General features: G+C 45.8%; 1 long non-coding RNA gene and 3 other non-coding genes across 4 annotated transcripts; all 4 read right to left on the bottom strand.

The window, feature by feature from the left end:
- Window positions 1–828: 828 nt before the first annotated feature.
- Window positions 829–8,492, bottom strand: LOC144938178 (uncharacterized). The gene is made up of 7 exons (XR_013637819.1): window positions 8,409–8,492; window positions 6,362–6,465; window positions 5,154–5,230; window positions 4,291–4,350; window positions 3,206–3,269; window positions 2,078–2,149; window positions 829–1,004 (listed from the first exon to the last, which is right to left on the bottom strand). It is a non-coding gene; the product is annotated as an uncharacterized LOC144938178 (long non-coding RNA).
- Window positions 2,871–3,005, bottom strand: LOC144938303 (small nucleolar RNA SNORA57). Its single transcript, XR_013637837.1, has one exon. It is a non-coding gene; the product is annotated as a small nucleolar RNA SNORA57 (small nucleolar RNA).
- On the bottom strand, window positions 3,916–4,050 carry LOC144938302 (small nucleolar RNA SNORA57). The gene has a single exon (XR_013637836.1). It is a non-coding gene; the product is annotated as a small nucleolar RNA SNORA57 (small nucleolar RNA).
- On the bottom strand, window positions 5,638–5,773 carry LOC144938304 (small nucleolar RNA SNORA57). The gene has a single exon (XR_013637838.1). It is a non-coding gene; the product is annotated as a small nucleolar RNA SNORA57 (small nucleolar RNA).
- Window positions 8,493–11,880: the final 3,388 nt, after the last annotated feature.

Below are 11,880 nucleotides of genomic sequence, written 5' to 3'. Positions count from 1 at the left end.
CCTTTGCATGGAAATTGGAGGGCATGCCCTGAGCATGGAGATTATTCAACGCCTAGACTTCACAATTCTAATGAGAGCGCCATCTCCTGTATTATGTGGGGCGTTACTTCTGGTTTATCTATGGTAGGGTTTATATTTGGAGCAAAGGTGGGGTGGGGCGGATCCACCCGGAAAGCCTCCGAAGCGTTCCCGAAAGTTCCAGGAGGGAGGGGTGTGGTCAGAGGCGGGGGCTGAGCCGCCAGGGAGCATGTAAGCGAGGGCCGGAGCAAGGTGCGGGGTCGGTGTTGAAGATCAAGAGGAGCTCCCCATCGCTACTGTACCACCATCTCCATCGCCCACGTGGCGTCTCGACCTCCAGCCGCTCCCTCACGCGCCGTCAGCCAGCGGCGTGTTAGCGAGCGGGCGAGCGCCACGTGGCGCGGGGAAGCGTAACATCCGTAGTGAGACAACCAAGCTGTACCGAAGATTTATTAATAAACAACGTAAAGTTCTTACCGTGTCGGAGCCACTTATTATGCAAACTGTCTGGGCTACTCTGACACCAGACGGTTATTTTGCTGTTTTTTTTTTTACACCCGATGAGGGAGGCTTGTGTTGCCTCCAAAACGTAGCGATTTAATTGATTTTCATTTATTTTACCTACGTGACTTTGCCGAAAAAAAACAATGAGTACCAGATGGGTGCATTAGATTTGGGTTACAAGTGGAAATCAACGTGCCACAACTGATTTGGATTGAGGAAAAATGTAAAACGCTGGCACCAGTTGACATATATATGCACATCACTTATTTGTAATAACACAATCGACAGGAATCCAGCCAGTGCTCTTCGCATTTTCTTTATTGATAACAATAAGTACACCACATGACGAGGCAAATACTGGATCGGTTGGGACTTCAAAATCACACGTGTTTATCTAATACACTGCATTCGACTTGGAGTAAATATCTGCACAGCTTTGCCACGTTCGTCCACAGGATTCATTGCTCCTTGTATCCATGTTGCTGCAGGGTGGATGGCAGGGGAAGAGAGCACATGAACACAAACAATTTATAAATACATCCTGCACTGTTACTACTGCATTCCTTTGATAAACCTCAGTATAGTATAACACCATTAATTAAAAACACATAAGAATGACACCCATAGCTCTTAAGATGTATCGTTTGTGAGAAAACGAATTTGAAATGTAACCATTGGGCTACTTATCGATGCCTGGAAACTCTGGCATCGCTTATCAAGAGTAGACAAGACCCCAAAATAAACCACCGCAAAATGTTCCACCCTTGTTATGAATGTTTACCGTAATGTGCCGATTGCGATGTACGAGCCCGAACACGGGGACAGGTGGATGCAGTCACACACCCAATGCGAGCATCCTGCATGTCGATTTCCGTATGCAAATGTGTCGTCGAATCCCTTACTGAATGCTCGATTCATAGACTGGCTCACCAGCCTGTTTTACTTTGCGTTGGGAGGGTCCATTCCGATTGTAACCTGAGGAAAGGAGTGGGAACCTCTCTCCTGTGACTTTATAGTGGCCTGTGGCCATCCCGACCACTCCAAAACTCTCCGCAACCTGCAAGTGTCGTATAGCCACGAGAGGGAATATTTGCCACCTGTGTTCTACCACTGCAAAAGCCTCTTTAAAAGCAGTCAACGCACGTGTAACTTTTGGCATTTTGAATGGATGCGTGTATGTGTAATCCCCAAAGTTATTTCAAAGTCCGATTCAGACCTCGGCAAAGAAAAGGTTCCCCACTCGTGCCTTAGAACACAACTTTTGTCCAATGGCAAACTACTTGGCTGCAGTATTCGAGGCTGTCGATGATTTATTGTTGGCAAGTGGCGCAAACCAGGGGGGCTATGGTAAGCGCACCCAGCAGCCGAAGACGGCAACAGCACCCTTGTGCCAATTCCTCTGCCTCCCTCTCTTACACAACTTGCCACGTGGTAGTGCAAGCATGCCTTAGTAGGAGGAATATCACAGACATAAAACGGCATTTGCTTTGGGGCAGATAAAACCAAGGCTATTCAGCAGCAAGGGTAGACGGGGGACTTGAACGGCGTCACTTACAGGTCATCACAATCCGCAGGCGAGGTGGCAAGCCCGTGCCTGTGGAGACGTCCGCTTTCATCTCGCCACCTCCTGTTTGGACCAAAAAAGGTTGAAAGATTTTTTCAAACAAGCCTCGTGCGTCGATCCACTGCTGCACGAGTTGACTCCCAATGCCATGCGGGTTATTTGACTATCAGTCACCATGCTGGTCAGTGCAGTTTGGGTGCATAGATGTTCAAAGCATAATACAGCACTAGGATTGTACTGCCCTTTGATAATTATAGACGTTAGTGGTATGTTGATTCGAGTAACATTTTAAATTTGAAAGCAAGGAGTTAAATGCCATCCCACATTAGCAACAATCAGGTAACATGAGTGTAAAATAATTCCCACACTTGTGGATTCACCCACGAATAAGAACCTATTAAACATGGCCACGAAGTTGACTGGAACTCACTCGCACCTTTCAACATATCTCTAGAAGGGGCATTTGAAGTTTGTAGTTTACATTGGCGGTCTTAAAGAGACAACGAATGCAAGGTAAAAATGTGAGCCGAGCACGCTACAATCAGTGTGCCCATGTCAAGGAATGTACAAGCATCCTGTGTGAAATGCATCGAGAGGAGTGCAAGCAAACGGTTCAAAGATGGAACACCACCTTGCTAGAATTCAGTCTCAACGAATGGTTCCTCACTTTTACCACACCCTGTACAAGGCAAAAGCTTCCATGCACTGCAATTTCTGACAAACACAGCAAGCCAGGCAGATGTGAGTGAGTGGCATGCCATCCCTTGCTTGAGGGCTTGGAAGGAAATGTACCAGTGCTTGAGGATGGAACCAGAAGAGGGAAGCCTCTGACACCGAAGGCATAGCAATGGGCGACACTTTACCTCCGTACATTACACGGGCGCACACCGCACAGCGCGACCATGCCAAGAACTAGAGGTGCCCTCCACAACCCAACGACACGATTCGCTACATTCCTCCCCGTTAGGATACAATAGGACTTAGTCCCCCCCATTAAGCAAGGCCATAAACATGCAGGCCATAGGTAACACTCGTAGCTAAAGTGTACTCGGAATGTCCAGCACAGGCTGTAACGGCAGAGCATATTGGAAAACTCTGCAGATGGTAAAATGTCCGTACCGGCAGAAATCCTCTTGCAACTTGAATGGCCATTGTTCGTCATCGTACAAAGAGCATTTTCAACCTGGAAAGCAAAGGGGGGGAAACAATCAAGCATTGCAAAAATGTCGGTGAATAAAAATGTATTTATCCTCAAAATTATCATTAAGTCACAAGACCTTTTCAGCAAAGTCCCCACATCGTCAATCAACTGGCAAGTATTGTGGTCAACACGCTCAGCTCGGTATTGGAAGATCGAGATTTCCAATGGCAAATTATGGAAAATACTAAAACATTTATATTACACCGACCGTGGTGTAGAAGCACGAGAATACACTCCCATTATCAGTACCACTTTACCATCATCAACTATCAAGATGCATAACCAAAATAGAGATATATTGGTGTTATTTTATGCAATGGGGTGGCTTTAAAACATAAGGTCTAGCCCTTGAAACACAAATCTTTCATAGGTCAATTAAAAGCAGGGTTTGTTTAAAACTCTACTTAGCTTAAAGAAAACGAGTAGCTACTACTACCATCCACAATATGGGGAGATGCCTCGTCTCAAAGTACACGCCTGCCATAAAAGACCGTGCAGACCAATAGTTGACCTATACCACACTGTACAAGGCAAAAACGAGACCCACAGCAATTGCTGGTCAACATGATGGCAAGCTAGATAGACACGAGCGAGTGGGACGCATCTCTTGCTCGAGGAGCTTGCAAGGAAATGTACCAGTGCTTGAGGATGGAACCAGAAGAGGGAAGCCTCTGACACCGAAGGCATAGCAATGGGCGACACTTTACCTCCGTACATTACACGGGCACGCACCGCACAGCGCGACCATGCCAAGAACTGGAGGTGCCCTCCACAACCTAACTACACGATTTGCTACATTTCTCCTCCCAGCTCGGACACTATTTTTATTATACCAGGCAAGGTCCACTGAGCTTTATAACTCTTTTTCAGAAGTTACCCAGCCACAAATGATACCTATACAAAGTGGCTTAACAATCGATTAGTCCCATTACCCGAGGTCATGTACGTGCACTCAGAATGTTCAGCACAGGCTGTAACGGTAGTGAACATTCCCAAAACTTACTGGCAGATTCTTGCAACTTGAATGGCCTCTGTCCATTACCACTCAAGCACCATTTTCATTCTGGAGGAGGAAAAAAAGAGCACAACTCATTGAGGGATTGCAAAATACAGCAAAGTAACATTTTACGAGTCCATAAATACACGACCAAGTCAAAAGACCTTTTCAGAAACTTTCTGCATCATAATTCAACCAAGCGGCAGTGATCAACGCACTGCGACTCGGTATTGAATTGGTCGATATTTCCAGTTACGACAATGTACAAACAACAGAATATATCCCAAGATTACAGTGGTATACAGGCATGAGAATACCCATGATTATCATCATCACCTTACCATTATCAACTACACTAAGGGATGGCAATATGGTAGACCCAAAATAGAGATATATTGGTAGTTCAATTAAATTGGCAAAAAGGCTCGGGACTTGTGCACCATCTTTTTATAACCCAGCTAAAAGCAGCGTTTTTTTACGTTATTAACTTGCACAACAAAGCAACATAGGCCATACAAAACAAGACTATGAAGGAGTATTACTTTTATTAATATGGTGAAGTGGACACCAGAAGCCTTAGGTGGGGATGCCTCTCCTCAGAGAAAAAGCAGTGAAATCACGCGTGCGGCGAAATTGAAGTCCCTTCCACGGGTCCACACAGAAAGACTCTGTGGGGCCCGCATAACAGGACAGCCTGCGCCGTGCGCTCAGACCAAATGCCTTGCGCAATCACATCACAGGAGAGGCAGTTTGCCCATGGCTCTCGATAGCACTAGCATCTCATCGTACTACAAAAGCTGGCTTCGTCTAATAGGCGAGCGTGTATTACCACGATGATTTTCTCTTGAAAGAATTGTGTTTAGACTTACCACGTCATTGTACGGTTGGTCCACAAACCCAGGATGCGATCCATTACATCACCTCACCCAGGACAGCTTAACACCCACTGCAAATGAGAGGCCACAATTACTCAAGCCACAAAAGACAGCAATATCAACATTAATTTTAAGACTAGTTTTGTTGATAAAGGGAAAATAGCAAGTTTAGTGTCTCAAGGGTATGTTGCAGGATGATAAAGATACTTTTCAAACGCAAAAGTAGACCTATTAATTTTTTCATGTTCAGGTTGTAGTACCACCTGGTTTGTTTTGGCATGTCTGGGAGTTTCTTCAGGAATTGAACATTAAATTATACATTAGGCAACATTGTTTTTAAAGAAGTTCCTAACACTCGGGCCAAAACGTCAGACATAACACAAAAACACATTGGAGCGCTATACATAGTCCAACCACAAAAACCTATGTGGTTGCATTGGAAATGTTGCACGATGAAATGTAAGAAAGAAAATCCAAGCAATGTGCCAGTGCATGAGGATGGAACCAGAAGATGGACACTCGCTGGCACCGAAGGCATAACTCTGGCGGTTGCTCTGCCTCCTTACATACCACAAATGCGCACCGCACAGCACACTCATGCCAAGAACTGGAGGTGAACGCACTACACGTTTCACAGTCACACCAATAAACCCAACATCAGCTGCACTGCACTCCGGCCCCAACTGTGTGGGGTAGCTACTACTTATTACGTTCTCGTGACGGAAGACTGCGTTACTCCCACTCGAGCGTAGCTTGTGAATTTTAAGCAAGCCACGTCAGCGGCACACAAAAGTAGTCTTTCTCCGCAACCAACTTTCCTTTCCCTCCCGAGTCACAAAACAATGCTCGGCCATCAGCTGCTGCACTACCGACCGTGCGGGGCCTGGGAGATCTGGATTCCCTGTTTACACTCGAGCACTTTCAGTAGTCAGCATGTCACCGTGGGGCATCTTCCGCCTGACTGTCGACAGGACTCCATACATTTCAGGTGCAGTCTGGTCACTGGCTACCAGAGGCTTGGCTTTTACAACTGCGTGGGGTTTTGGCTTTGGGCTGCAGGGGTCTAACAGTGCATTGGGATAACGAAACTCATGCTTCCCGTGGTAAATTAATGCCTTTCCTCACCACCCATCAGGTGGCACGCCATCATGGGCTTGTTGGGTTATCTGCTTGCAGAGCCACGCGTAGAACTTTAAAATCACCTGCTTCTGGTTGCTCTCCAAGGATCTGCCGCTGGGCCACTTCTGAAAAAACTTCACCAGCGACGGGGGACGGCATCGCGCTGCTGAAGGCACAGCCATTTCACCTGCAACAGCAATGCAATAAAACAATATGGTAAATTGCACCGCTATTTTTTGTAATGCACGCACATTGTAGTCATGCACAGCCATTTTGTCAAGCTACTGGAAGATAAGAGAAGTACTCGTGCAATTAATGTTAATAGCGCATGTAACGTCACCATGCTGCAGAAGTACAGTACAGTACATTAATTTGCACTGACCTCTACTGCACACCACGTAATCGTACAGCAGGCAAGGTTCTGGCCAAAATATTTTTGAAAACATCTACTGGAGACTGATTATGTGATATTTTACAAGTTCACTGCATCCACAGCAGTTTTCCTTCAGATTCAAACACTCGGCAAATTGTATATTTGTCATAGCTTGATCAGATCAACACACCAGCTTTTAATCTAACAAATGTTTGCAATAACTGAAACTCAAGCAGAATCCTTGTCAGTTCACGACCATGTATGTAATGCATCCGGTTTAAAATATTGCATGCCCACGACACCTCTACATCAGCAGGCCACGTGGTGGGCAGCAGAGCAACAGTTCAACAAAAACAAACAATTGTTGTATGGAATGTTGCCAAATCAACTCCCATGCCATTACCAAGTCGCACTGACCAGCATGGTGAAGTATGAATACCCCCCCCCCACCATGACCTACATCAGCGTGAAAGGGCTGGGCATTTACGTGTATTTAAGGTGCAAGAAAGCCATCCGGCTACAAAATTCCGCCTACCACGAGTTGGATATAAAATATCGTTAAATGTGATTTGCTCAGGGTGGCAGAGGCCCGAGGATGCGACGGCCACGTGTCACCTTGCCACATTGGGAGAGGTTCCAGACAAGCATGGTCGGTTTTAGTGCCGCTGCAAGTGATTTATTCAAAAGGTCGCTGTACTTCTCTATACCCCCCCTCTACTCTCTCCGCCTTCACAAAACCGCATTGGATCAGCCAAGTGAAGCATGGTCATCAGTCTTAGGACCTGTAGGCCGTGGGGAGGGATCCATACGTTCACAAATAACTTTAGCCGAACAAATGCTACTTTTTAAGATTCGGAGTCACTGCGTTGGCAGTGGTGCACACGCAAATAAAATATCGCATTCGTCAAAAATAACAATGCCATTGACGTGCTTTGAAGGGTCACCGTGCGAAACGTCGCCCAATTACATATATTTACTGTTCCGGCAGGGTTATTGACAATGCGTTGGGTTTAAGAACCTAGCTTTAAGAAAATATTTTTTTAATGCAAGGCACTGCCCATGGCATCTGTATAAAGGATCGCAGGAACAATGAAGCGTCTCCAGGTTACGTTTGCACGTTCAGCCATTCAGCCTGTTAATCCATTGCTGGGATTTGACCATACTTCATCACGCCGGTCAGTGCGGATTTGATTAGAGGCCAGAAGCACATACAGTAAACATGGGCCTGTCAAATGGCCATAACCGATGGTGCTGCATTGCCCTCTGCATGCATGTTTAACTTCTTTCGCACCGTGCGTCGCCACTAGGCTCACGTGGCAGCCTCATCATCATTATTAAAATGGTCATGGATGGAGGTAGCCTGCCAAACGCTATCGAGGCAGAAATCCTTAGCTTTAGAGATCCGGCGCAATTCCGTGCAATTTGGCCATTGGCTCAGTTTACATTAGCCCATTTAAACTATTAGATCTACAAAAAACAGTTACCGATAAAAGTATTAACCATAATCACAGACTCTGCATTGATCATTGCGGCTTTACAAACGCATTAGTCGCCTGTGCGACCACATGCTCAAATCAATCAGCGTGTCACGTAGCGCCAATCACTTGCACCACCGCCCACGATTACTATTAAAATAAAAAATAATGGAGATTGCATACGAGGTTGGACGACAACCTCCCGTATCCCGTGCGGTGATAATTTTAGCGAGATGCAGCGAGTAACGAAGCGGATGGATGCGGATTGCAGCAGCGCCGTACCTTGATGACCAGGGCCTTGAAGTCCCAACCGAGAAGGGAGTGTCAGCCACCCTGCACATTTATATATACACGCGCCGCCCGCCGTGACGTCATGTCACCAATGACGTCATTGGCAGTGGAGTCTCGCAAGTGAAAAGACGTCATCACCCAGTGTGACGAACTCCAAACAAACTTTGTTTTATTAGTAGGTTTTTACCCTTTTAACTGGTACAAAACTGACACCTTTATTCAAGGCATCATGTTTGCAATGACCACAACACAAGTAGTCAAAAAAGCAAACAAAAAGAAGCAACTCTGATAAGGATGATAATATGCACTGTCCTTGAAGTTGATTGGCCCACACCCGAGACGGCTTTCTTTAGAGCCTAGTCCCCATTGGTGTAGGGCCAGATGACACCAGAAGGCGTACAACTCAAACACAGTGCAATATCAGAGTATTGAGAGCTCGGGGTAAGCATTTACACTATGAGATCTCTTTTACCAGTGGCAAAATATATTAGTAGGTTTTTACCCTTTTAACTGGTACAAAACTGACACCTTTATTCAAGGCATCATGTTTGCAATGACCACAACACAAGTAGTCAAAAAAGCAAACAAAAAGAAGCAACTCTGATAAGGATGATAATATGCACTGTCCTTGAAGTTGATTGGCCCACACCCGAGACGGCTTTCTTTAGAGCCTAGTCCCCATTGGTGTAGGGCCAGATGACACCAGAAGGCGTACAACTCAAACACAGTGCAATATCAGAGTATTGAGAGCTCGGGGTAAGCATTTACACTATGAGATCTCTTTTACCAGTGGCAAAATATATTAGTAGGTTTTTACCCTTTTAACTGGTACAAAACTGACACCTTTATTCAAGGCATCATGTTTGCGTAACGAAACTTTGTTTTAATCTGGATTTGAATCTAGATTTAGAGAAAACTTTGTTTTAGCTATGATAACAACGGAAGTAAACGTGTGAAAATGTTACTTTATATTTATTTGAAAACATGTAATTGGGTTGGAAAGTTTACAAAAATATATCTACACGTGAGTAATTTGCATTGTACAGTGTGCTACAAATGTCTTGTGACCAACAATTAATTGAAACCCTAACATTTTCTGTTTTAAGTCAACCGTATAACGTAATTAGTTTTAGATAATTGTTTTTTTACCCTTCTATCTGGCAACAAAACTGACACCTTTTTTTACAAGGAGTCATGTTTACATAGACCAGAATACCTGCACCAACCCATGTGAGACTAGGCTCTAAGGAAAGCTGTCTCGGGTGTGGACCAATCAACTTCAAGGACAGTGCACATTATCAGAGTTATGTTTTTTGTTTGCATTATGACTGCAGGTATTGTGGTCTATGTAAACATGACTCCTTGTAAAAAAAGGTGTCAGTTTTGTTGCCAGATAGAAGGGTAAAAAACCAATTATTATATTTTTTACTGGCAAATGAGGTTCCAATGGTAGTTTTAGATAATTAAATGGCATCTGCACCACCCTGTGCGATAATGTCATCAGCCTATCCGCTGCCGGACGAAGGCCTCTTCCAAGTCTTCGCCATTAGCAGATAAGCAATACAGGACGAACTTTATCCAAAATCCATCTTAAACATCGTGAATGTATTTTCTGCAGATTGTTTAGGATTGGAGCGATGCCGCAGTGGTTAATCGATTATGTTATCGAGGGTGACCTCAGTACGATCTCTCGCCATCAGTGGCAAATTATATTCGGAGGTGGTCTTTAACTGGGATTGTAAACGTTTACTTTTCGTGCTATATAGCCCCTCTGTAGAGCATAAGAGGATATACAGGGTGCTTTAACTTTCATTTAACACTTATACTAGAGTACTAGACTATCGTTTTTAATTCATCCCACTGGGATTTTTGCACACAGCGTTGAAATGCGGTGGTTTTTTTCTGGAAGACTTTTCTGTTTTTTTCCAGGATTTTTCTGTTGCGTGTAGTGACTTTAAGCTGTTTCTTGTTCATGTTTTTTGTTTTGTTGCGGTTGCACCCGAGTCAAAGAGCCTCATGGTTCACAGGGTTATACCGAAGCCGGGTAGTAAAGCTAGTACCTAATAAATGAAATGAAACTGAAACAAACGAATGCACTTTAACATGGTAACAAATGCAATGTTAAGAGCTTCAAAAAGTCAGTCTCGACTTGTTCGCCATCGTTGTCGACACGTGACTGGAATCTTCTCCAGGTGGTCTCCAGAGCCCGGGAGGCACATTTCTTGTGGTGTTGTTGCAAATTCTCAGAAGTGTTAAACTTTTTACTGGTAGGAACCTCCTGGTTACACCAGTCCACAGGGGATTATTGTGTCCGTCCGTCCGTCGTGCATCCAAAAATGGGAGGGGTGGGGCTTGGTGGGTAGGGTGGGTTGGGGCTGGGTGGGGTGGGTGGGGAGGGGAGGGTGGGGAGGTGCTGGGTGGGGAGGGGAGGGTGGGGGAGGTGCTGGGTGGGGAGGGGCTGGGTGGGGAGGGGCTGGGTGGGGTGGGGCTGGTCATCCCGTGGTGCCCTTATAAAACTCAACGTTTAACCTACTCACGCCGGCTTGTGCCCGCCCTCACAGTCGGGCATATTTGCGGAATACACCACGCCGACGTTGACCCTGGCCATTGACCGAGCAACCCAACGTTCCTACCAGCTTCTTCCACAGGAATGTGCTTTGAAGCACCCTCGATATTGTAAAAACACATGTTACATTGTTGCGTTCACGTTCACATGCAGTTTTTAATTGAGAAGTTGTATATTTGTAACTCGTTCATCACATAAATTGTTTTCACTCGCAATTCAAACCCCGATTTTCTCCCGTGAAGCCCCCCAATGGTGTTTTTATTAGCGTACACGTATTTTGGTAAAAATCGTAACATTTATACAAGCACGATTTGCCGTCTGTATTGTGAGCATACGACAATTTTGTCCCCTAAATTTATGTTTTTATAAATATTTGGTGACAAGGGTACTGCCGCGTTGCAACAAGAACGCACATTCGTATTCAGTGGCCTTAAATGGGAGAGGAGTAATATATAACAAGTGACGTTTAGGGCAATTGCCTTCTTAACAGCGTTCCCGTCTCCTATAAAGCAGGGCCATTATTCGAAACGTCTTTTCGCCTTTTAAGGTGACAGTGTTCAGTAACGAATACGTCGCCGTGCTGTTGAGTCGAAGGCCTGCCCTGGTCTTGGACCCACTGGGTCGCCTGACTGTACCCTGAGCCCCACGTGTTGGCAATCACCCCGCGCATGCGCAATGCGCGGGCCATGGATCAAGCAGTCGTGGTTGCGTCATCCTGACAACACGCATGCGCACTGCGCGCACGCCTCTACAGCCCCCCACTTTGCCCCTCCAATCCCCCCTTTGCCCCTCCACCCCCCGCTTGCCCCTCCAGCCCCCCCTTGCCCCTCTAGCCCCCCCCTTGCCCCTCCAGCCACCCCCTTGCCCCTCCACCCCCCGCTTGCCCCTCCACTCCCC

Source organism: Lampetra fluviatilis, chromosome 21 (genome assembly GCF_964198595.1).
Source record: "Lampetra fluviatilis chromosome 21, kcLamFluv1.1, whole genome shotgun sequence".
Classification (NCBI taxonomy): domain Eukaryota; kingdom Metazoa; phylum Chordata; class Hyperoartia; order Petromyzontiformes; family Petromyzontidae; genus Lampetra; species Lampetra fluviatilis.
The sequence above is the reverse complement of the archived record's forward strand: the minus strand, read 5'-3'. Positions and strand labels throughout refer to the sequence as shown.